The following is a 22,117-nucleotide window of genomic DNA, read 5'->3' as shown; positions in this document are numbered from 1 at the left end:
GATCGGAAGGTAATGTGCAATACATTTGAATGGTCTTTTCAGTTTTTGCTAAATAATTATAAATATAAGCAAAATTTTATTGTATCTGGACAAATCAAAATATGGATAATATTATTATCATCACAGAAATAATATATGATATGATAACTAAATTTTAAAAAAGCGGTTATGTTAAATGTATTGTATACTTTCAGTAGGCAAAATTTCCGGCCCCTACCTCTTATAGAATTTGAGAAAAACTGACTTTTAAAATAACATTGATATAGATAGGAGCGCAAATTTGTGACACGGCCTCTTAAGGCGTAAATTTTATGTTACTATATTAAACTGTTACTCTTGAATTTAAAAGTATGTCTGCAAGACTTTCAAATATTCACAGGGGGGGGGGGGGGAGAGAGAGAGAGAGAGAGAGAAAGAGAAAGAAAGAAAATTCTTGCGGAAATCTGAAGAGAAAGTCTTCTAACACAAAGTTATGTGCGTGAATAAGTCAAGTTCGCTGCGCCTGCACCTCTTCTGTTCAGAGTGATTTTTTTTTTTTGTAAAAGGACATTCAAGCACTGAGCTGAGGATACCGTGTTCGACTGAATACCTCGTTGTTCTCGGTGTATTGTGGTTCGCAGGGGTATGTGACGGAGTTCCGCACGCGTGTATCTCACCCTCACCGCCTCTTCTTCGCCTGCGAGACAAACCCTAATAGCGTTGTAAATTTAGTCTCCCCTCCTTGCAAGAGATGGAAAGAAAGCCCTGTGCTCGTGTGCGTCTGGGGAAAGAATCTTGTCCCTCCCTCGACACCCAGACGCTGTCTCGCCCGCGCCAGGGAGCCGCTAAATGCTGATGTAATTATGGAACACGGCGGTCGGGAGAGGGTTGCGCGTCGGGGGAAGATTTTTTTCCCCTTCCCCCGGAGTTTCTCCCTCTGGCCCCGTAGCCGAGTCGGGGACCGCGCTAGCTGTGCAGGAGGGGTAGGGGGTTGTTTTAAATAAGGTGTAGCCGCGATAAAACTTGACGAATCAGGCCCCCGCCGTGCCGTGGAAATAGCGCGTTCTGCTGCGTCAGGCCGAGATTAATTACGCCCCTGACATGACAAAGGTCGACCATACCCGAATAATTTATCATATTTTAAGTTCGCGCTATAGTTTCATGTCGAGTCTTTGAAGCGGCGCGGCGGGAGAAATTTCCCCCAGCGCACTGCACGCAGTGGAGTTTTGTCAAACGTCTGTGGAAGTATATGATTTTGGATCTACCAAAGAATAAACCACTGCAGCTATGTAGAAATTTGTACATAATTAATTGCAGAACCCGGCAGACGTTTTCCTGCCAGTGTTTATTTATTTAACTATATATATAACTATATATGTAATCTAGAATCCATAAAGCGTATGAAATGGAATTCCATTTTAAAATCACCAAATACTAATCTCGGTCACAACCACTATTTATTGTTATTGAGGACAAGGACAGTAAAAATCAAAATATACCAATTTCCATGGCGATCGATTGAACGTCGTAGAACTTGATGCGCAGCAACGCCATCTAGTCGCGAATAATAGCAACATGGAGAGCATAAAAACCTTCTCCATGAAAAAAACACTTCTATGTGCCAACTGTCATGGTGATCGGTTAAAACGGTGTCGGAGTTAATCAACGTCATATATATCATACTAGCTGCCCGATCCGGTTTCGCACGGCTATACTAATGGGAAAAAAATAAGCCACATCTCCCATTTACAGTAATGGTAAATAAAAAAAATTCAGTGAAAATTTATTACAATGCTGTATAATGTACCGGAGAGAAAATGAATAGCACCGATGGTTTCCCGACTCGTGCACGCAACGTACAACTGATGTACCCGTACTTCGCTAAGGCAGTCTACAGGCAGATCACTCTTGCGCCGCTCATTATACATGCCCCTCCTTGTGGGTACGCCACTGCTGCGCGATGCCCGTTGCCATGGAGACGCAGAAGGCATGAACAATGCAAAATCATGTTCTCATGCAGAGAAAGTACCCACTGTTGCCTGGTTTTAACCACCCATGGGATCTGATTTTCGGAAAATGTCATCCTGCGTAACATAAGGAACATTACTGTGAAGTTTCAAGTCTGTAAAATATATATACTTGGAAAAGGGGCAATAAAAAAACTAATTAAACACAGAGAGAGGAAAAAAAAACAATAGTTTAGGTTTGCGATTTAAAGTGATAAAAAGTATTTAAATACAAATTAACCTCTTATGAGGGTACTGATTGCTTCGTTGTTAATATCACACAGGTGTTTTTCACTTGTATGGGAAAATTAAGAATGATAAGGCATCTAGTGCATGGCAACAATGTTAATAGGCAATAGGAAATAAACTTCTAGCGCCTGCGGCATTGTCAACACACACTTCGTACGTGTCCTACTGCATGTTGTATCTAACCCCCTCCAACGCATTTGATTCTAAATTGGACTTTTAGTAAAGATCCCTAATGTTATTGATAATATAATATAGCCTATAGCCTTCCTCGATAAATGTACTATCCAACACTGAAATAATTTTTCAAATCGGACCATTGGTTCCTGAGATTAGCGCGTTCAAACAAACAAACTCTTCAGCTTTATAATATTAGTATAGATATACCAGGAAGTCTCCAGCTTGATTCCGGACATTCCACCTGCTGATTATTCATTTGCTGAATTCTGTAATTTGCAGTTAATGACAAACATTCGAGCTTGATAACTGAAGTTTGACATACATTCAAGTATAGAATATTTCCATTTCATTCTTTCTGCGATAGAAACTTTACGATAGCAAAATAACTGCATTATTTTTGTCAGTTGGGTAATAAAAAAAATGTGCGTGGAAGTGAAACTTCTTGCGTATTAGTTATAGATAGAGATAAATTACTAAAATGTTTTTAATATATAAAGAGATAATAATATAGAATAGTAATGACGCTGGTATGAACTCATGAAAGAACTCTTTTTCACTCTTATATATATACTGTAGATTCTTTGAGTGAATCCTGCTATTCCCCCCCATGCGATCGGAATTTTCGTAACGCTCGAAAATTGTTACCCCCTAGCAAAGATGTTTCACTTTTATAATTGGACTGTACGTAATACAAGAATGTCAGACATTGTCGATTTTTTGCCAACTGAGGAACACACCTCACGTTTATGAAATATATGTCTTTAAATTAGTATTTGCTTTAATGTTCATTGTCATGAACGTCTTTAACACTATAGCCTCCTGGAAACTCCCCCAGGCGAATAATCACTTCGTTAAATTGTGCGGTTCACAGGTCATGTCGTACACTCTAGCCTGACTGGCAACCTGAACCTAGAATGGTTGGTAGTTTTTTTTTCCCTGTACTCAAGTTCATGAACTAAATTCACGTCACGAATCTGAAGGAACATTAACTTGCCCGGATGGAGTTTTAATGCTTCACTCTCTCTCTTACAATTTCGAATCCATCGTGTGTCGTAAAGTTTTAAGGACGCTCGGTTCGTTATCCCGGCGTGCGTGGCGAGAATGCCATCATTCAAAACTGTTAAATGGAACATTCGTGTCGTACACGCGCTTTCCCGTTGATGGGGCAACGTTTAAGAATAAGTTACGACTGCGGGGACATCAGTAAAATGAACTCCCAGTGTCACGCAGGAGTAAACAAAAAAGGTAGGGACGATGCATCTAGAACAATTAAGATAAATGTTATATGCACAGTGGTTTAAAATAGTACGAAAATGGACTTCTACACTTTTAGTTCCAAAACCAAGCAATATAAGTATATGTATGTATTTTTAAGATTTAAGAATTCAATTAGCTGTTAGAGAATTTAAAAATTCAAAATGTCGCAAATAGTTTTTAAGTCCTGGAAATAAACTGGGCTTACTTCAGGTTACGCAACCATAACTTTTTTTCTGTTGTCTTGTATTTTGTTGACTAATGAATCGAAAGTACTATGTTCATTTAAACTCTTATATTAGCGGTGCTTGACATTTTATGTAAGCGGCAGTAAGTTAAGAAAAACAGCCTAATTTCTTAAATATTTATAAAATAGCAGATTTCAAATTGGTGCAGTACCGAAATGTGTAGGTTGGTTTTCGTGTTTTTACAATAAAAATTTACTTATGTTTATGAAAATGTTCACAAACTCAAATGGGCATCATATACACAACTACTTAAATTTAAACATTTTTCAGAACAGCTCACCATACCTGAATATCAGAACGTTTTGAACCTATGTTGCAAACAAATCAGTTTGAGAACACGCTTAAAATCATAAATCATAAACACTTTTCTTTTCATTATATAGATTTTTTTCTAGAACATATTTTTAAAAAACCAATGTTGGAAGTAGCTGTGTTCAAGCTGCCAAAACACTTCTCAAATGTGATCTATTGTTTTTGTTTTTTTTATATTTCTTTCTAAATAAACCAGCGATCTCTTCAACACGAGTTCTTGGCTGTTAGTAGGGGGACAAGATCTAAAAGGAATAGCGGAGGATCATGATAGGCTTAGCTGTCAAGAGAGGGAGAGAGCTATCGCTTGGAGCAGACTCTAAGGGTTCCCTAACCCTTTGAAGAGTCGACGTGGTGAGCGACGACACAGCTCCTGTACCAGCCTGGACAGCTAGGAGAGGTTGGATAGGCCTCCACCGGACCACGGGTTCCACTGAGGGGTCCCAGTGTGATGTGGTGAATCGGGGTAAGCGCCAGAAGTGCTGATAGGGACTAAGGGCTAAGGAAACAGCCAACTGTCTTGTTAGCTGAGTGTGGTAAGGGGCCGAGGTGGTGACTATGCTGGGATGGGTAGCCTCAGCCTCTGGTCATATATGAAGCCCTAACACATTTCCCGATTCGCGTGTACGGCGTATTCCGTGTCCTCGCCCATGGGGGTTCCAGGCTGGTAGGGCTGATACTAAGAGGGCTGGACGTTCAAATGTATTTTGTTTTACCGCGCTTATTAATGTGCGGAGTTAATACTGGAAGGCTATTCAGGGAACGGTTTACAAATAACTTCACTATTGGAGGTACCTGTGACAATACACAGCATAAATGCACGGGTAAGAATCCGAACCCAGTATTACTGCGAACACTATTTTGTAGTGATACAGTTGTTTTCATGTGCATGTACAAATTTACAAATGTTTGTAATTTTACGTGGGTATTTCTGTTCCATTTACAAAAAAAATTACAGTGCAGTAACCTGTAAACATTATTTTTCAACTCACGTTATGATAGCATAAGCAAACATTGGTGAAAACAACATTTAAAGAAATGGTGATAAGGGGGGGGGGGACTTTTTAATGCAAGTATCACGAGTCACTTATCTAAATAATAATGGTAATTTTTAAAGTAAAGTTTATATGTTAATAATTTATAAATTTTTATCTTGATAATTTCTTACCACAATATGATAAATAGGTATTAACAAACCTGAAATCCCGCGGAAATGTCACCTCACTCTGCACTCATGGGCTGTTGCGCCATGTGTCTGTAACAGAAATATAAAATATTAATTTCCCTCCTATAGTAATGACCGTACTGTGTTTTGTTTTTAATCAATACGTTCGAAAACAAGTCTGCTAGTCTTGTGCACGCAACCTACTGTTTCTGTTGTTATTTTTTTCCCCAATTTTAAATCCAGCCTTAAGTCTAAATTCCAATAGCCCGCCTCCTCCGTCCGTCAGTCACGCGACTTGCAGCCAGCCAGATGGCCCGGGAAATTACATTTGACCGTGATTTTCTTGCGTTGGTTGCGTGTTGCGCTGTGGCATCGTTGCATTCTTTGTGTAGTTTATAAACCCGGCGAGGATGCTAGAGACAAAGCAACAAGGCAGGCCAGTCAGTCGGCGCAACGTCCAAGGGGAGAGGAGGTTTCCCAGGGGAGGTCAAGAAAGGTAGCGCCTTTCTCATGCGGTGATCCGGTTAGCGCGGCGACTCTCTACTTCCATCGAGGGTTCGGCACGATTCCAGAGCCGCGTCCGCGTGAAGTGGCGTAATTGTAACGCCATCTTTCTCGGAGCTTCGAGTGTTAAGTCGGGGGATTCTGATTACGTGACACTTCCGAATGGTGATACGAGACCTTTCCAGGGCGGTGATGAGAGGTATATAAACGGGGTGGATGACCCGCGAGAGCAGTGAAGCGACCCATTAACGACCAATAGCGGACGTCGAGCGACGGGCTTCGTGTGCGGAGACTGGTGCATCCGGGTCTGTGTTGTGTGTGCGGCAGACGAGTGAGTGGTGCGAGGCAGTGTGCTGGGACAGAGGTGCGCGGTAAGATACGAACAGTATAGAGCCATTGTCGAGTCGAGCTGCAGTGGGGAGAGTACATCGAGGATTTACGAAGGTGTAATTCATTTGTGGACGGACTTTTAGATTGTTGTGTATTAATAAATAGTGCAGTTATTATCCAATAAATAAAACAAACTACCTTTACGGACCGGTTTCCCCACTTGTAACAATGTATATGACGCTCATCATAGCGACACTACTGCCAGGCGCTCAGGAATCCTCAGTCGCTTTGTCTTCGTCGTGAGAACTGAAGAGGCGCGTCGCACGCGCGCGTAATGAAGAAGCCACGCGGGTTTATTGTTCCTGTTCGTCTGCATCCCTTCTGAACGGCATCATCCAGCGCGCATGCGCCCCGCCGGAAGGTAATTAATTTGAATACTGCAGCGGAAAGATTCAAGGGGAGGATAACGTTTGGGGGAGGGGAGGGAGGGAATTGCTCGCGAGGGGTAGAGTGGAATGGGAAGAGGGGGGAAAGGAGTCGAGGAGGAAAGCCTCCATCCAAGTGAGCTAATGAGCACAAACCAGCGATCAATATTGCCCAATCCCCGCCGGGGAAGGAAGTGTACGCCGTCAACTATTTCGCGTGGATTTACGTGTCTTCGCAGTAGTGAGAGCACAGCCGGTGCTGTCAGGGCCGTTTGCAGAGTCAGGTAAGTGAATTCCAAGCAAAAACTTTCCAGGTTAATCAAATGGAGAAATACTTTACTTTGCCTCAAGTCACGACTGTGCAAGCCAGCCTCAGTGTCACGTGAATCGCCTTGAACTCAAAAATAGTTCGCAAAAGTAGTACTACCGTCGGCCCCCGTTTCCCATATGTCACGTGTAAAACAAAACATGGTGTTTGTTTTAAAACACTGGTAACAGAACAACAGTGTCAGGATACATAGACCATTGAAACTAGTTTAGATTTGAGATAAGTTACACAACACAGACCCTCTGATTATGATAAGTACCACAAGGCTATGTAATACGTCACTTGTACATGAATCATTGTAATATTGACAGTTTACATATCCAAAAGCATACTAAAATCAAAGTGGTACATTGAGAAACTGAAATATGTATTTGCAACAAAATAATTCGTAGGCCTACATACATTTAAAGGAAAACAAGTTTCATAATTTTTTTTTACATCTAGTTTGTACAGATTTTATAAATGTGTGTGTATATAATACATGTTCGAGATTAACAGAATGTATACATTATGGACCGAAAACAAGTATGATAAAATTACAATGTACTTATATACTGTGGGGAAAACTTCACGAAGGAAACCATAAATCATCCTTTCCGCTGTCACTATTTACTAATACCTCCTTTACCAACTGCTGATCTTCATTCAGTTGTAGTTTCCCATTCTGCAGTATATACCATACTCTTTTGAATTTTAGAATGGTTGAGATGTTTTTAATTGTGAATTTATAATTGTCAGTATTGCCCATTTCCATTATTTGATACGGAAAAGTATTAAAAAGTATTCGACTAATATAATGGCGCCCAGGGGCAAGTCGTGAATGGCAGTGGCAGAAAAAAATGTGTGTATATATATATATATATATATATATATATATATATATATATATATATATATAGTTATATTTGGCTATTACGCTTCGTCTAAATACATTACTGAGTTTTTTTGTTTGCAAGGAGCAAACACTGAAAATAATGGTCCTATTTTCAAAAAATTCTTTTAATTTCATAAGGCTACAGTTTTTTTTCAGATGAACATATCTTTTTGCTTTGTTTAATTTCAGAACTGAATTGTTTTGTTTGATGAAATCAATTTTTCTAATTAAAACCGGGGAAAAAACGACCAAATTAACTGCATTTACGGTGTTACGCTGATTTCACCGTTACAAATATAGAACAAAACAAACATATTTCACCGGCACGTTATAAACTTATAGCTTATATCTTATATTTCGCAATTTCCAGATCTCAATCCAGACTCTGCCATCATACCAACATGCTATTGTTTAGATTAATTCGAACTTAGATGTTGTATAGGAAACATGTTTGTTGAAACCTCGAATTCATTTATATATTAGTTTTTTTATTGTGATTATTAAAGGAAAGCTTGCACTGTTAAACTTTTCTGTTTACTTTGAGAAGCCGGATACCGCAGCTTGTATATATAAGTAATATTCGTGCTTCTGAATGCCGCATAGCATTGATGTTCATTGTATATTATTATGTTTATGCAATGCATTTAGTGCTGGCGAGTTCCTACACGGAAATAAGGTATATTCAATGTTTACGGAATTAGGCATTGTAAAGGTAGAATTTCATGTCGTACGGTTATGGAGAAACGTGATTTTAGCGGGAATACGAATAATTGAGAAACCAACTCGTTACTATATATTTTTTTTGTTAAATGGAACAGAAACATTAATGTAAAATTACAAATATTTGTAAGTTTAATATTTACATGAAATTTAACTGTTAATCACTACCAATTAGTGTCCGTGGTTATACAGAATACGGATTTTTATCCAGGCATCTATGTCTTGTGTTGTTCCAGTACCTCCCGTAGTTAAAAGTTATTTGTAAACCGTTTCCTGAATAATTTTGCAGTATTAACTGCGCACAGTAAGCATGATACAACAAAATATAGTAAAATTATTGAAATAATTGATTATCTTTTCCATGGCATTTAAAAAATTATGCTTGAACAAAACATCAATTAAAAAATATAAATTTTATGCGCCAATTTTCCTAAGAAATACTCGGTATTATCTCGCAAAACGTATTTCATATATGCAAAAGTACCCATAGTTGTGTGTTGTACAAAGTTACAATATCTTTCTTATTTATTGGCGACTGTTTTCCAAATTGTTCTTTATTAAAAATTAAAGAAATTTATTTTATGTATACGGTTAGGTACAGAGGCATTTTAAGTGATGTAACTCCAAATATTATAGCGAGACTACGAATAATTGGGAAACCAACTCGCTCTAGAATTTGAGTGACGTCAAGGGTTTGTTTGACAGGGATTCTGGGCTCCGACCTACTTTGGGTCGAAGGGCTCATAAATTGAAGTTACGTCGGGTGGCTGGGACTCTCGCCGTATGAGCGCAACACGCTAGCCAATACGGCTGCTCGGAGGACCCTGATCATGTGACCAGGCGTTGTGTTTGACCCTGCGCACGCAAACACTTACCTACTGCAAGCATTTTACGACTTCCGCTAGACCAAAACACTTCTTCAGTCATACTCATTGACGACCGTTGTAAACTTTTTTCCCCTTCCCTTTATATACAAAGGGTCAGTGAGTATTGAATTTATTAATAGTCAGGAAGTATATTTCAGTATATTTAAACAGAATGTTTCGACAAATGTTAATTCTGTATCGATGACTTACACACCGTGGAAAGCATGTAGTTGGTTCAATCTTTGTTGTGCAGCTGGCCTGTCAAATTTTTTTTAAGCAGAGATTGTGTTTTTTGGGACTTAAAGATTGAATTACGTTCTAGAAACTCTGGAATATCCCGAAAACTTTATGTGCATATAATATTCTTGAAGTATCAATCAAATATTTTTACATGTATGATTCGATTGTTTCTGCTAAATAAACCCTGCTTATCATATTATTTCTGAAATATTCTCATTAACAATATAATGGCCCATGAATGAGACTGGCACTGGCCCGGCGCAGGCAGGAAGGATCTGTGATGTGCCGCTAGCGAAAACTACCATGGCGATAATGGTTGCAGCTTCGACATGAGCGACGTGTCTGCTCCCTAGCGGACAGTGCACAATGCTTGGGACGGCACCAGAGCGCGGGCAACGAACTGCGACATTTGCACAACGCTTGGCAGCTTTCACAAAGGTTTTGAACTAATGAATCCTCCAATCTCATATTGTTACATTATTATTATTTGGCGTGAATACGTCTTTAAAATTGCTTTCATAGTGGGAGGCAATTCAAAAAACGAATGATAAAATCGGGGGATACAGTTTGGTGTTGCAGCTACATATCTATCATCTCCATCCAAAATTTAATTACACCACTGGATAGCTAAAGGATCGAAGAATTCGTTACGCTAAGTGAGGACTGTGACGCAACGCGCGTGGTGGAGGGGGAAGCGCCGCCATTTTGAGGTCATTTTGCTGCGTTTCGAGATTTACATTCAGTATAACTTTTGACTCAGAGAAACTACGACGTTCGTTTGGATTTCAATCGTCTGCTCTCGTTAAAACCTATCGATATAAAACATTAGTGTTAAATAGTTACAGTGAATGTATATGGTGTTAAAATATAAAAATATATATAAACAAAAAAATGTAATGTCGGCCTATACGCATCATAAAGCCAAATCCAAATACAGAGATCGTATAGGGTTGAAAAGGGCTTCCCAAATCAATCGAATGATACCAGTAAAACACTATATGACCGAGTGAAGCAGTGCCGGGAACGTAAAAGAATGAATGCGGCCGACTTCAGTGTTCAAACATGATTATAACATACATAAAATAGCGTATTTTTGTATAGAAAATATTACCTGTTACGCACACGTATTCACGTACAACCAGGGGCGCTACAAATAAATTTCCAAAGGAGGGGGGGGGTAATATTCCTTTTTATAAAGAATCATCGATCCTCCCTAATTGAAGCGAGTGGTCCGGGGGTCCTCCCCCGGGAAAATTTGTATTTCAAGGTGGAAAATGGTGCTATTTAAGCAGTTTTATCATCTAAAAATTGATTACATAGCACTTTCTTTGCCCCCGTTTGCCCCCACTTCAAGGTTTCAGAGTGGTGGGGGGGGGGGAAATACCCTTGCCCCCCCCCCTGTTGTTGCGCCCCTGCGTACAACACACGGCCGTGTCCATGGCACAGCCACTGCGTGCGCGGGCCGCGGTCGCTGTAGCGCCCGCAGAGCGCCCGGCGCTGAGATCATCAGCGGACGTTGGGCGCGGCGCTTATTAATTCCACTTCGCGCTCAGAGCCGTCCGGCTCCCTTCGCGGTCCGCCATCTTAATTGGAATCTGCGGGTGAAATCTCCCCCCGCCTCTTAATCCCCCGCCGTTCGTAAACGCGCCGATGATTGGGTGTCCAGGTACGGGCGCTCGAGCGAATCATCTTCCCGGACCAGTAGCTTGGACCAGCGGTTCCCAATATTTTTTTTTTTTTTTTTTTTCGGCCAGGGAATCCTATGATAGACTTTTCTTTTGACGGAATCCCAACTCCTTCAGAGGAAGTTATTTGACAATAATTGTGCCTGCTCTATATGACATTCGTCCTGATTCACGGAACCCCTGTGACCCTGCCACGGGACCCCAGGGTCGAGAGAACACCGCGGCAGGGAGTGCCGCCAACTGAAGTGCCATGGCAGCGATGGCGGGCCTCGTGGCACGGCATGCTTTGCGACGGGCATCGAACTGAGAGTCACGGGCGATGTGATGTCGTCCAATACCATTACCATCTGCCAGTAACCACAATTAGGGATGGACATGTTCACATTTTTAACCGAATGGAACCGAGGACTCCAAGTTCATGATGTGAATGATTTTTTATTTAATCTTTTTTTAATTTGGCATTAAATAATTTTAATGAATTTTTTATATTTTTTTATTTTGGTTAATAATTTCGAATTTTCAATATGGCTAACATGGTGTCTTTCAAAAAGGCGGAAAGTTGTAATCCAAGATGGTGGAATTTCTAGAAAAAAAATGTGTTGGCTGTACCACTATAATTCAAAATGTTGGATACCAAGATGACATAAATTAAATAATCCAAGATGGCGGAATACAAAGTGGTGGACAGTACTAGAAAACAAAATGGCGACTGACGTAATAATCCAAGATGGCGACCGGAGACAAGGTCAAGTTCAATGTCGAAGTCATCCAAGATAGCGGCCACAACGTCACACTCCAAGTTGGCAGTCGCTGACAATCCCAATCCACACTCTGACTCCAGGGCCAGCCGCCCCATTTGTTTTATATATATATGGCTAATATATGCATATACATATATAGTGTATGGTGTGGTGTATAATTTATGCTACAATTACGGTAGAGGAAAAAGAGGTTATGAGATGCTATATTATTAATTTCAGTTAACGTGACATCCATCTGTGCTTGCACCCGCGCTATGCCAGCTGCAAATTTATTACCTACTGTGAACTATCGGAAACTGGATGGATATTGAATGAAAGAAATTGGAGAGGCTAGTTTTGAGTAATCCTGTAAAGCAGTTTCAGCTGTGCTGTCTATGTTTGCCAGTGTTTGTCGATTCAGTCGACCACTCGTTGGTAGCGCATCGTGTAGATGCAGTCACACTGCACTATTGCATGTTATATGTGCTGTGAGATTATGGCGCGTCTGAAATGCGAGATAATCGGTGTGGTAGGAGTGTCTGAAAGTGAATCAGCCAGGCTGGCTGGCTTGGTCATGGAGCAATAGTCGGAAAACTACGTAGGATAGACAACTATACTGCATCCCAGTTAATCGGAACTCTTTTTTAAGAATCGCTTATAATTGTCATATTTCAGTTAATAAAGCTTCAAGACATGAAACTACGTTTTCAAACATACGTATAATCATATTCTCAAAGTATAAGGCTGAATATGTAGAATTTTGAATTTCGTGAAGTTGACATTAAGGCCAGAAGCTAACTCGTAAAAGTTATTATTAGTTGGAGTGCACTGCAGTAAAATCTAAACTATATTACAGGCTTTCGCAGCCCTATTTCCAGATAAACCATCTTTGTTTAGGCGGTAGTATGTACCAACTTTTCGTTGTGTGTAGCCAGTATGATACAAATGTGACTTTGTACAGCTAATAATTATAATGAATATAATAAGTAATGTATACGTGTCTTGTGCCATCCAAGAGCCAATGTCAATTTACAGAATAACACATACAGAGAAACCATAAAACATACGATTAGGTTCATATGGCATACTCAATTACACCAAAAAAAACATAACCTAAACATGCGGATATAAATATATAGAAACACGGTGACAACACCTTGTGAAATCAAACTCATAAAATATGAAGTTTTACACTTGTTGCGGTAGGTTTTCCGCCCGCAACATAATACCGATTGTAAAGATGTTTTGTAAGTTAGCCCCTGAATGTGACAACACCGGCAGGACAGCGATGCACTTCTGGTTGCCTACCCTCAAGCATGCTTCATACACAATGACTCCAAAGCGCACCCCTGGGTCGGATCAAGGTTACTCTACTAACCTTGGGGTCGGATGGGGAAGGGAACCGCGTGACTAGTCATCTGACTTCACCACCTCTCCATTCACCACCTGGAGGCGGAGCAGTATCTCCATGTTTCTGGAGGGATCTCCCACGAAGTCGATACCAGCTGAGGGAGTATATAAGGGCCAGGTTTGGCCTAGAGTCTTCAGAGTCTTCGGAGAGCTGAGGAGGAAGCTCTCACCACCGACTACGTCACCCTGTCGTCACGCTGCCCGTCACCACGTCATCTAGAAACGTCACTGCCCCACATCACAACGACCTGCACTTTGGACTTAACCTCAGAAGTAAGTTGGACTTTGCTAACTTTTCAAGTGAGTTCGGACTAAGGCCGTTCAGCGCCGAGGTTCCAGCAGGAAATATCCGCAGAAGAGGTAACTCGTTCAGTTACTCGTCGACGCCACTCAATGAGCGAGTGGTTACTCGCTGAGCGAGTGAATTCTGAAAAACCACTCAGCGGATTTACGACCTTTGGTTAAGGGCAAGTCGCCACCAAGATATAAAAACACTCGCCGGCGAGTTTGTTTTGTTTACTCGTCGAGCGAGTGCGAGTGGGTGAGTGGAAGAGAGTATTACTGCTAGAAGGGCACATAACGTTGGAGGCTATATGGTGTGTGTGACTGGGGCAGTGGCCGACAATAAGGCAAGACGACTCGTTGCAGTGAGGGCCTGGAGTTGACCTTCACTCTCAACGATCTATAAGGCGAGTGTCGCATGAGTCATCACCCGAATAACCGAGGGGCTTAACTTTATTGTCACTTTCCTTTAGCACCGAACACACCTAATACGACAGTTTGAAAAACGGTTTCATAAATAGCTGGAAAGATTTGCAGTATATTGATGTTTTACAATGTATATTATTTTAGAGTTAAGTTAATAGTAATCGTCTTGTAACTATTCTATAGTAAAAATTCTTTATTTTTACAGAGCCATATTTAATAAGTTGTTAGGTTCAACTAAGAATATAAGCGGTCATGTGAATTTTTTTAAACAGTATTGTAATTTAATATTTTCTCTTTGCTGTTGCATAATTATTGTTTCACGTTTACAATGAGAATAGCTTTGATAATTTGTTCATGTTAATGATAAAGTTGCCTTTTGTTAACTTGGACATTTCTTTGTTTTTAGTTACGATTTACGGAGTACTCCTAGTGAGCGCGCGCTGCTGTTAATGTCTTCAAGCATATATGGGTGTTCGTTTGTTAGATTTTGTAATAATTTCAATAAGTGTTTCGTGTTTCTCACAACACTGTTTAGTGTTTGCTCTAATCAACCCTTACTCTTGTTTCCTCTCTGGGGAGAGGGTGGACATAATATGTTTATCAAAAAATTATGACAATCTTGTAAAAAAAAAATTCAAATTTTTAAGACACAAACTGAAACCACATACCTATTATAAAATTTATTTTGTGATAAATTTCCTTTTCGATTAATTTTTTTGTTTGTTACAGTACATTTTGTATCCTTTAACTAACCGATTTATTAAGTCACTCACTCATTATATGATTGTAATGTGGAATTCTTAAGCCAATCTGGGTAGTTAAAATATTATTTAAAAAAAACAGCTAGTGAGAAATAGTTAGACACAAGAACATTTCGTGGATTAATCTTCGCTGTATGAAAAAATTAAAATAATTATAACTTTTTACTGCTTCTGCTATTGTTTCTCTGTGCCAGTAAGAGACACTCGATCAAAGAAGTATCAAAAATCACAAGTCACCCAGTTGAGACGCCGAACAAGTCTGCAGTCAATGAACGGCGACATTTGCCTAAATATGAAGAGCAATGTGGCGTCTATCCTGGAGGTCGTTGAAGCCGCGAATTTTTCCAGTCCTATAAATAGTGCATTATTGTTTTAATTTCTTATATTAACATTTAGAATCACATTACAAGAAAAAAGTGTTCCAGTATAACAATGCATGACGTAGACATGAATCAGCGAACTCTGTGCCAAGCATCTTCCACTGGTACATATGGCACTGTTTTGCCAGCCAAAGTACGCACAATCTGGGTACAACTCACCTCTGCATTCGGGTACTTTCGGGTACAAGAAGTTCTCGGTTCGGGTGTCATTCAGGTACATACACAAAGAAAATGTGAAAACAAAATATACACTGTTCTGTTAAATCTTATAACAGCATTACAACATACCATTTTGTAGTGCAAATGCAATATTGGCTTTACTGTTTTGTAAACGCTGAATACCACTATTCGAGAAACATGTGAAAAACGGTATTTTCAAGTTAAAGGTTGGTATAAAAATATTGTAATTCTTACCTGTAATACAAATATGGTGACGTAAATTTTTGTTGTTCTTTCATAGTGTAGGCTGTTTTCAAAAAAAAAAAGGCAGGGATGTTTAATGTCAAGTACGTTACGGCCAGGACAAATACTGTTTTTTTTCCACCCAAATTGGTTTTCTATTCCAAGTAAATATTGCTCGATACTTTTTTAAAATGAATTTTCTCTTTCTTTCCTAAATTGGGGTACATTTGCGTACCCGAGCGGATCTTCTCGGGTACCGGGTACAGACACAGTCTGGCAACACTGATATGACGTGACCCGCGCAGATCGCGCGCGCTATTGGAGCGGGGTGCGGAGGCGGGTCGACCCCCACCACCCACTCCGGGCACCACGGCGCCAGGGCAGCGCGGCCTTCAAGCTCAGGCGTGTGTGGTCCGCGCGCCGCGCCCAGGTCAACTGCCAGCAGCAGGGTTGCCGCTGCTGGTACTCTCCTGACATACAAGCCTAGTTTTGTTATAGTACAGGATGTCCATGAAAACTATATCCCAGTTATACATTTTAATAGTATCAACTGTAAGCGTTGTAGCGTTTTGGTTGTTGGTAAAAATCAAAGAGTAACTCAAAAACAGTTTCAGATAAGCGCATGCCCGAATGATGCTTTGTTGGTTTCCCGCGTACAGCGCCACCCATGCTAAGCAAAATGGTGACTTCTGAGCGTTAAGCGTTTTGTGTTCTGCAATTTGCTAAGAGCGAATATGTAGTTTCAGCCCTCTCCATTCGAATATTTTTTTTGTACGAGTGTGGTTGAACGTCAAAGCCCCAGATCGTTGGATTGGTCGTAGCGGACTAGACGACAGAGCTCTTTCTCCGCTGGCCTCCTTTGGAGCTTTATAAAAGATCGTGTCTACGTTCCGCCGCTACCAAATGATTAGCCAGAGTTGAGACACAGAATTGAAGATCATGTTGCCATATATACACCAGTGAGAAAAAATGTTTTTTATAACATTTAATATTAATTTTTATTTCTATTTTCAACACATCACATATTTTTATGGAATGTATTGTTATTACTAATTACAGACAGCTGAAAATAATTTTCCTGTGAAATAATAATTGGTGTTAAGCATTGAATTATTTTTTTGTCAGAATGATTACAACTGAGTAAATATTGGCATTAGGCGCTAGTTAATTGCCTAAATAAATCAACAAATAGTAAAATTTAAAAATGTTAAACTCATAATTAAAGATGTTTTACAAAAAGGTTTTATTGTTAACAAACTGTTTGGTTACTATCTGGCAACAGTGGTCGCCAAGTGCAAGAATTACAATTGGGATTCGGGCCATTTGATGTCTTCGAGACTGCATGCTGAGAGTCATAGACGTTTATTATATCTCAGATGAGTGTTAACATTTTTCTTTCAATATTTGTTGTGCACGTGTTTAGTGCATTCGCTCGTTCCATGTGCACTTCCGAAATACTCTTCCGGTACCGGTACGGATAGAGAGAAACAATTACGGAAAAAAATTAATTATTCACATTTGATAATAATAACAATTGTGATAAAATTAACTTCAGACAATCATGCCATTCAATAATTGCCCTGTTGGTGTTTCCAAAATTAAGTTATTAATTAATATATTAAAGAGGCCCGATCCTCCTTAAGATGGCACCAAATCTCCGCAAAGAGTATGAACCAATTAACTTATAATCTTTCACGTTCATTTAAGATTGTATTTTTCTCTTCGTTTATAATTTACATTTGTTTGGACGTATAATACCAGCTTATTCACAGTTGTTTCTAGAGGGTGACAACGCTGGTGCTCGATATTGAACGTTTGGAGGAGAAGGAAAAAGGAAAGAAAGGGCTGCGCACGTTCGTGTTTGTTATTCCACCGTAAAATGATAGGTTTACGACGCAGTCTGTGTCCAATAGAAGCACGAAGCACACGAAAGGCAGGAAGTGGTTTACACACCAAGGTTTTCAACACCGGATTCATTTCATTATTCTCGTTGATTCATTTTTTTTTATTTTTTTATTTTTAAGTTCTCCCATACATTCACTTATATTTTTGGCAGCACAGGGCTTAGTAAATAGCTCTGCACTCTGTCTGGCAACTGTAACAGTTAATTATTGTTACTATAGTCTACAAAAACTTTAACTTCCAGAAGTGTATAAAGATACAGTTCATTCACGCTTATCTGATTCATACTTAAATCAACCTTTGGAGAAAAAACTGGGAAAGAATTGACGTGTTCGTACCTAATTAGGTTGGCAATATAGACATCAAGACAAATAGTTCCTCGGCTTAGTTGGCATCTTTGGGAGTTGTGTTACTTAGAAACTTTCTCATTACGTACACTATAATAGGTTTTAGCGTGATAGGAATTTATATATAGAATATTATTGATGTGTAATTATCATAGCGGTCGTTATACGGCAAAGAGTAAAAGTAATTTCTTGAAAATGGAATGGAAGTCGATGAACAGAAATATGTCACAAAGATGGCGGACCCAAGTGTAGTAACATAAACCCGTATATAGTCACTTTCTTAAACTTTAGGGGACATACCAAACTTGATGGATTATAGTGAAACTGCCCTGGAATATATTTGTTTAACTAAAATAATCATAGTATAAAGGAATCATTAGTAATAAATTACCAAATAAAACTGGCCTTCTAAATACTTAAGAATCTTAGTAGCACAGCTGTAGAGCGTGCGCTTGGTAAATTCTAGGGTCGTGGTTCAAATCTCGTCACTGAGATTTACTTTCTTTAATAACATTGTAATGTAATAATACAATAATTTTGAATTAGCTCAATAAGGTTAATTTTTTTTGGTAAGAAGTATTTACAGACTGATTTCAGTTGTTTAAGCAAAACAAAGTTTGCATACATATACTTAGTGTTATAATAACTGTATTTAAATGTTTCAGGTAAATATTTTAGTAATACCATAGAAGTATAACTTCTAACGTGTGCGGAAACTTGATAGTAACTGTTTAGTGTTTAGTGAATTTTAACAAGATGTACAGTAGGTATTTTAATAAAATTCCTTGCTGAAAATCACTGCCAAAGTTTTATTTTTATCGGAGCCGTTTCTAATAGTTTAAAATTTCCTATTGTCCCGTGCTGATAATTGCTACCAGAGATTTATGGTGGCAAGCGACGCTTATGATTCAAGCAGCGAATCCTAGTGGCGGGCGCAGAAAGTCTGTGTGATTCGCTTCCGGAAATGATGGTATTTGAAAAGCGATTACTTTATTTACCTGTTTATTTATCACACTCTGCATTATTTCAAATAATGCTTGGTTAAATTGCGCGTCCGAGTTTCGTATTATAAGTCTATTTTCAACATGAACAACATGAGAACACATGAATTTGCTTGTTACCAGGGGGTTAGATGATTACACATCACTAGTGAGTACTGAAAGACTCGCCCACGTTTTTTTATAAGTTTCGGTTAGCTCGATGCTTGCCTCAAATCACTTGGTTCATGACAATGATATTGAAGTTCGATGACGGAAGGATAGCAGATGGCTCCGAAATATTCATTCTTTTGCTTTTACATTTTTCAGTAAAATAAAAAAAATATATAAATATTTTGGCATTACTATTAATCCAATGTTCTATTTTTAAAATTTTGCTGGCCTAATTGGAACTACGTAATTACATTAAATGCTACTGTCTATTCGTGACATGACTAGCTGCAGGAGAACAAATTTGTACGATTTAATTCCGGTGCAAAAACTCCTAAAATTAATGCCTAATCGAATATTTTAAATATTCTTTGGTTTTTTGAATTTACATACTTACGTGTAAAAAGATAGACACAATATCGAAGAAAGAATGTAGTTTTTTTTTTTTTTTTTAAAGGAAACAGGGATTTTCCAAAATGAATGTAGTGTTTAGTACCTATTTTGCGCACTGTTATTGATGGCAAAACACAAAATAAAAACGGTCAAACAATTTATGGCTAAAGTTGTACAATTCTCAAAGGATGGGAAACCTTTAGAAATTATTATAACCTTTAAAATTTGAATTTATTCATACAATATAAATTCTGTCTTAATGTTTTCTTTATACGTTTAGGCCAGTTAACAAGAGGCAAAGTAAGCACTTTTTACCAGCAGACCTGAAAACTTGATATAAGGGTAATTCGAGGATGCTGATTCGAATGGTGCCAATTTTTTTTTTTTTTAAATCGGACGTTAAGTTTTTGGAGAAAAGGGCTAAAAATTGTTTTGACTCAGTTTTTCTCATAATCTAGGCGTTTAAGCGAAAAATGTTTCAAACAAAAGTTGAGAAATAAAAAAAAAATGGGTACGTGTACTTATGTACGCGCGTGAGAAGTTATAATTCTTTGGCATCATTTAAAAAAATAGTTTTAAATTGCATGCAAATAATTAATTACAAAAATAAAATAATAAAAGGGCTGGAAAAAGATAGTCAACACAGTCAATAAAGTTCAATTTAAATTTGAAAAATTAAATAAATAAAATTTAGAGAATAATAAATATATATATTTGACATAATTATACTCAATAATATAAGATTCTTAATTTAAAATATTTATTATTGATTATTTAATATTTAAAAAAAAGAGATAAATTTAATAATAAATTAAAATATTTAATTTATTTTTATTCATTTTTTAATATTTATTACTTTCTTAATTTAATATTCACTTTCCATTTTTATCAAAAAGTTTTCATTAAATTTATCCATTTATTTTTATAAATATTTATTACCTATTTATTCAATTTAATAATAAATATTAAAAATTAATATTTTAATTTGATGTTCGATTTTAATTTTTATCACAATTTTTTTATTAAATGTTTTATTAATTTTATTTCTTTATATTGTAAATATTAAATAACCAATAATAAATATTTTACATTTACAATTTAATAATATTTAGTATTAATTATATTAAATTATATATTTTAATTTATATAAATAAACAATACAAACGGATAGTTAACCTCAATTATATTGGAGCACTTGAAAAAGTATAAAGGCACATTATTTTTTTAATAATATTTACGAATAATAAATAATATTAATCAAAATGTTCAATTTAAATCACTACTGATTATAATTTATTAGCACATATATAATTCACACTTGTATGAAACTAAAACACGTGTTGTGAATGTAGACACTAGAAACATGTGGATAAATATTATAAATATGAAAACAGTGATCAGAGGCGACGAGCGTGCCAACATGCGCTACTAATAGAGGTTCTATTTCTATTTTGTTGGTAGCTTTTTTTCGAGACTTAATGAGCTGTTTAGCGGGCAGCTTCAACCTGTTAATTTTGTGTTACAGTGATGCGCGCGCATCTTAAAATTTCACTCTCATCATTTTTTCATAACGCGCCTAAAGAAGTATAATTTCAAAAATACATAAAACAAGGTTCTCAGGTCCATATTCGTATTTGCAAACATGAGCGAGAAATATTGGAGAGAAAATAGTAAAGCGTAATTGTAAAAGTGGGTTTACTGTGCGGGCGAGCGTGCACAAACGAAGAGTTTTCGGCTATTCTCGGGTCTCCGTCATGTCTAGAGCGTGCGAGTGAGACGAAACAGTTTGTTCTCTCTTTCTATTGTCTCACGCGTTTGCGAGTAATTTTCGTCTTTGGCCGTCGAGTGTCGAGCGTTCTATATGTATATGTGTGTGTATATATATGTATATATATATATATATATATATATATATATATATATATATAAAACTGCGTATAAGCCCGCCGTTATTAAATCGAATCGTGATGCTTATGGCACGTCGTTTTTTTATTTACTGTCAAAAATAGTGAACAATAAATAAATAAAAATATTTCATTTTAACAGAAATTAATAGTTTCCGAAACCATTTTTCTCCAGTCAAGAGTAAAAAATAATTAATTTTGTGTCGACATAAAATTAATTGATATAATTAATTGATATAAATTTTTCTCACAAACATTTATTTGTACATCAAATAGATTACGTATTCTTTTTAAGATGAAATTTAAGATTTAAATATAATTCCTATTAAATTATGCATTTTATAAAATTTTAAATTACAGATTTTTGTCTCATAAAATATTTATTTGTATATCAAATTGAATACATATTTGGAAAAGAAGAATTTTATGTCTATACATAAAATTAATTCAAAATATTCAGGAAAGGATACTGAAAACCTGGAATTGATTTTTTGTCTAGACATAATTTAGTTATTTTTATTATGGTATAAGAAAACATTAATGCTTTACTTTCAGCTTCAAAGTCGTTAAAATTGCAGGGGAAAAATTTAATGGGCCACAAAATAATTGGAATGTAAATGTGATGAATTAAAATTATAGCTACTACGACTGCGTGATATTTCA

General features: G+C 37.6%; 1 protein-coding gene across 1 annotated transcript in view; it reads left to right on the top strand.

Moving 5' to 3' along the window:
* Positions 1-22,117, top strand: part of LOC134530796 (roundabout homolog 2-like) — a 347,447-nt gene that overhangs the window by 12,064 nt on the left and 313,266 nt on the right. The gene's annotated exons all lie outside the window — the stretch shown is intronic.

Source organism: Bacillus rossius, chromosome 3 (assembly GCF_032445375.1).
Source record: "Bacillus rossius redtenbacheri isolate Brsri chromosome 3, Brsri_v3, whole genome shotgun sequence".
Taxonomy (NCBI): domain Eukaryota; kingdom Metazoa; phylum Arthropoda; class Insecta; order Phasmatodea; family Bacillidae; genus Bacillus; species Bacillus rossius.
The sequence above is the reverse complement of the archived record's forward strand: the minus strand, read 5'-3'. Positions and strand labels throughout refer to the sequence as shown.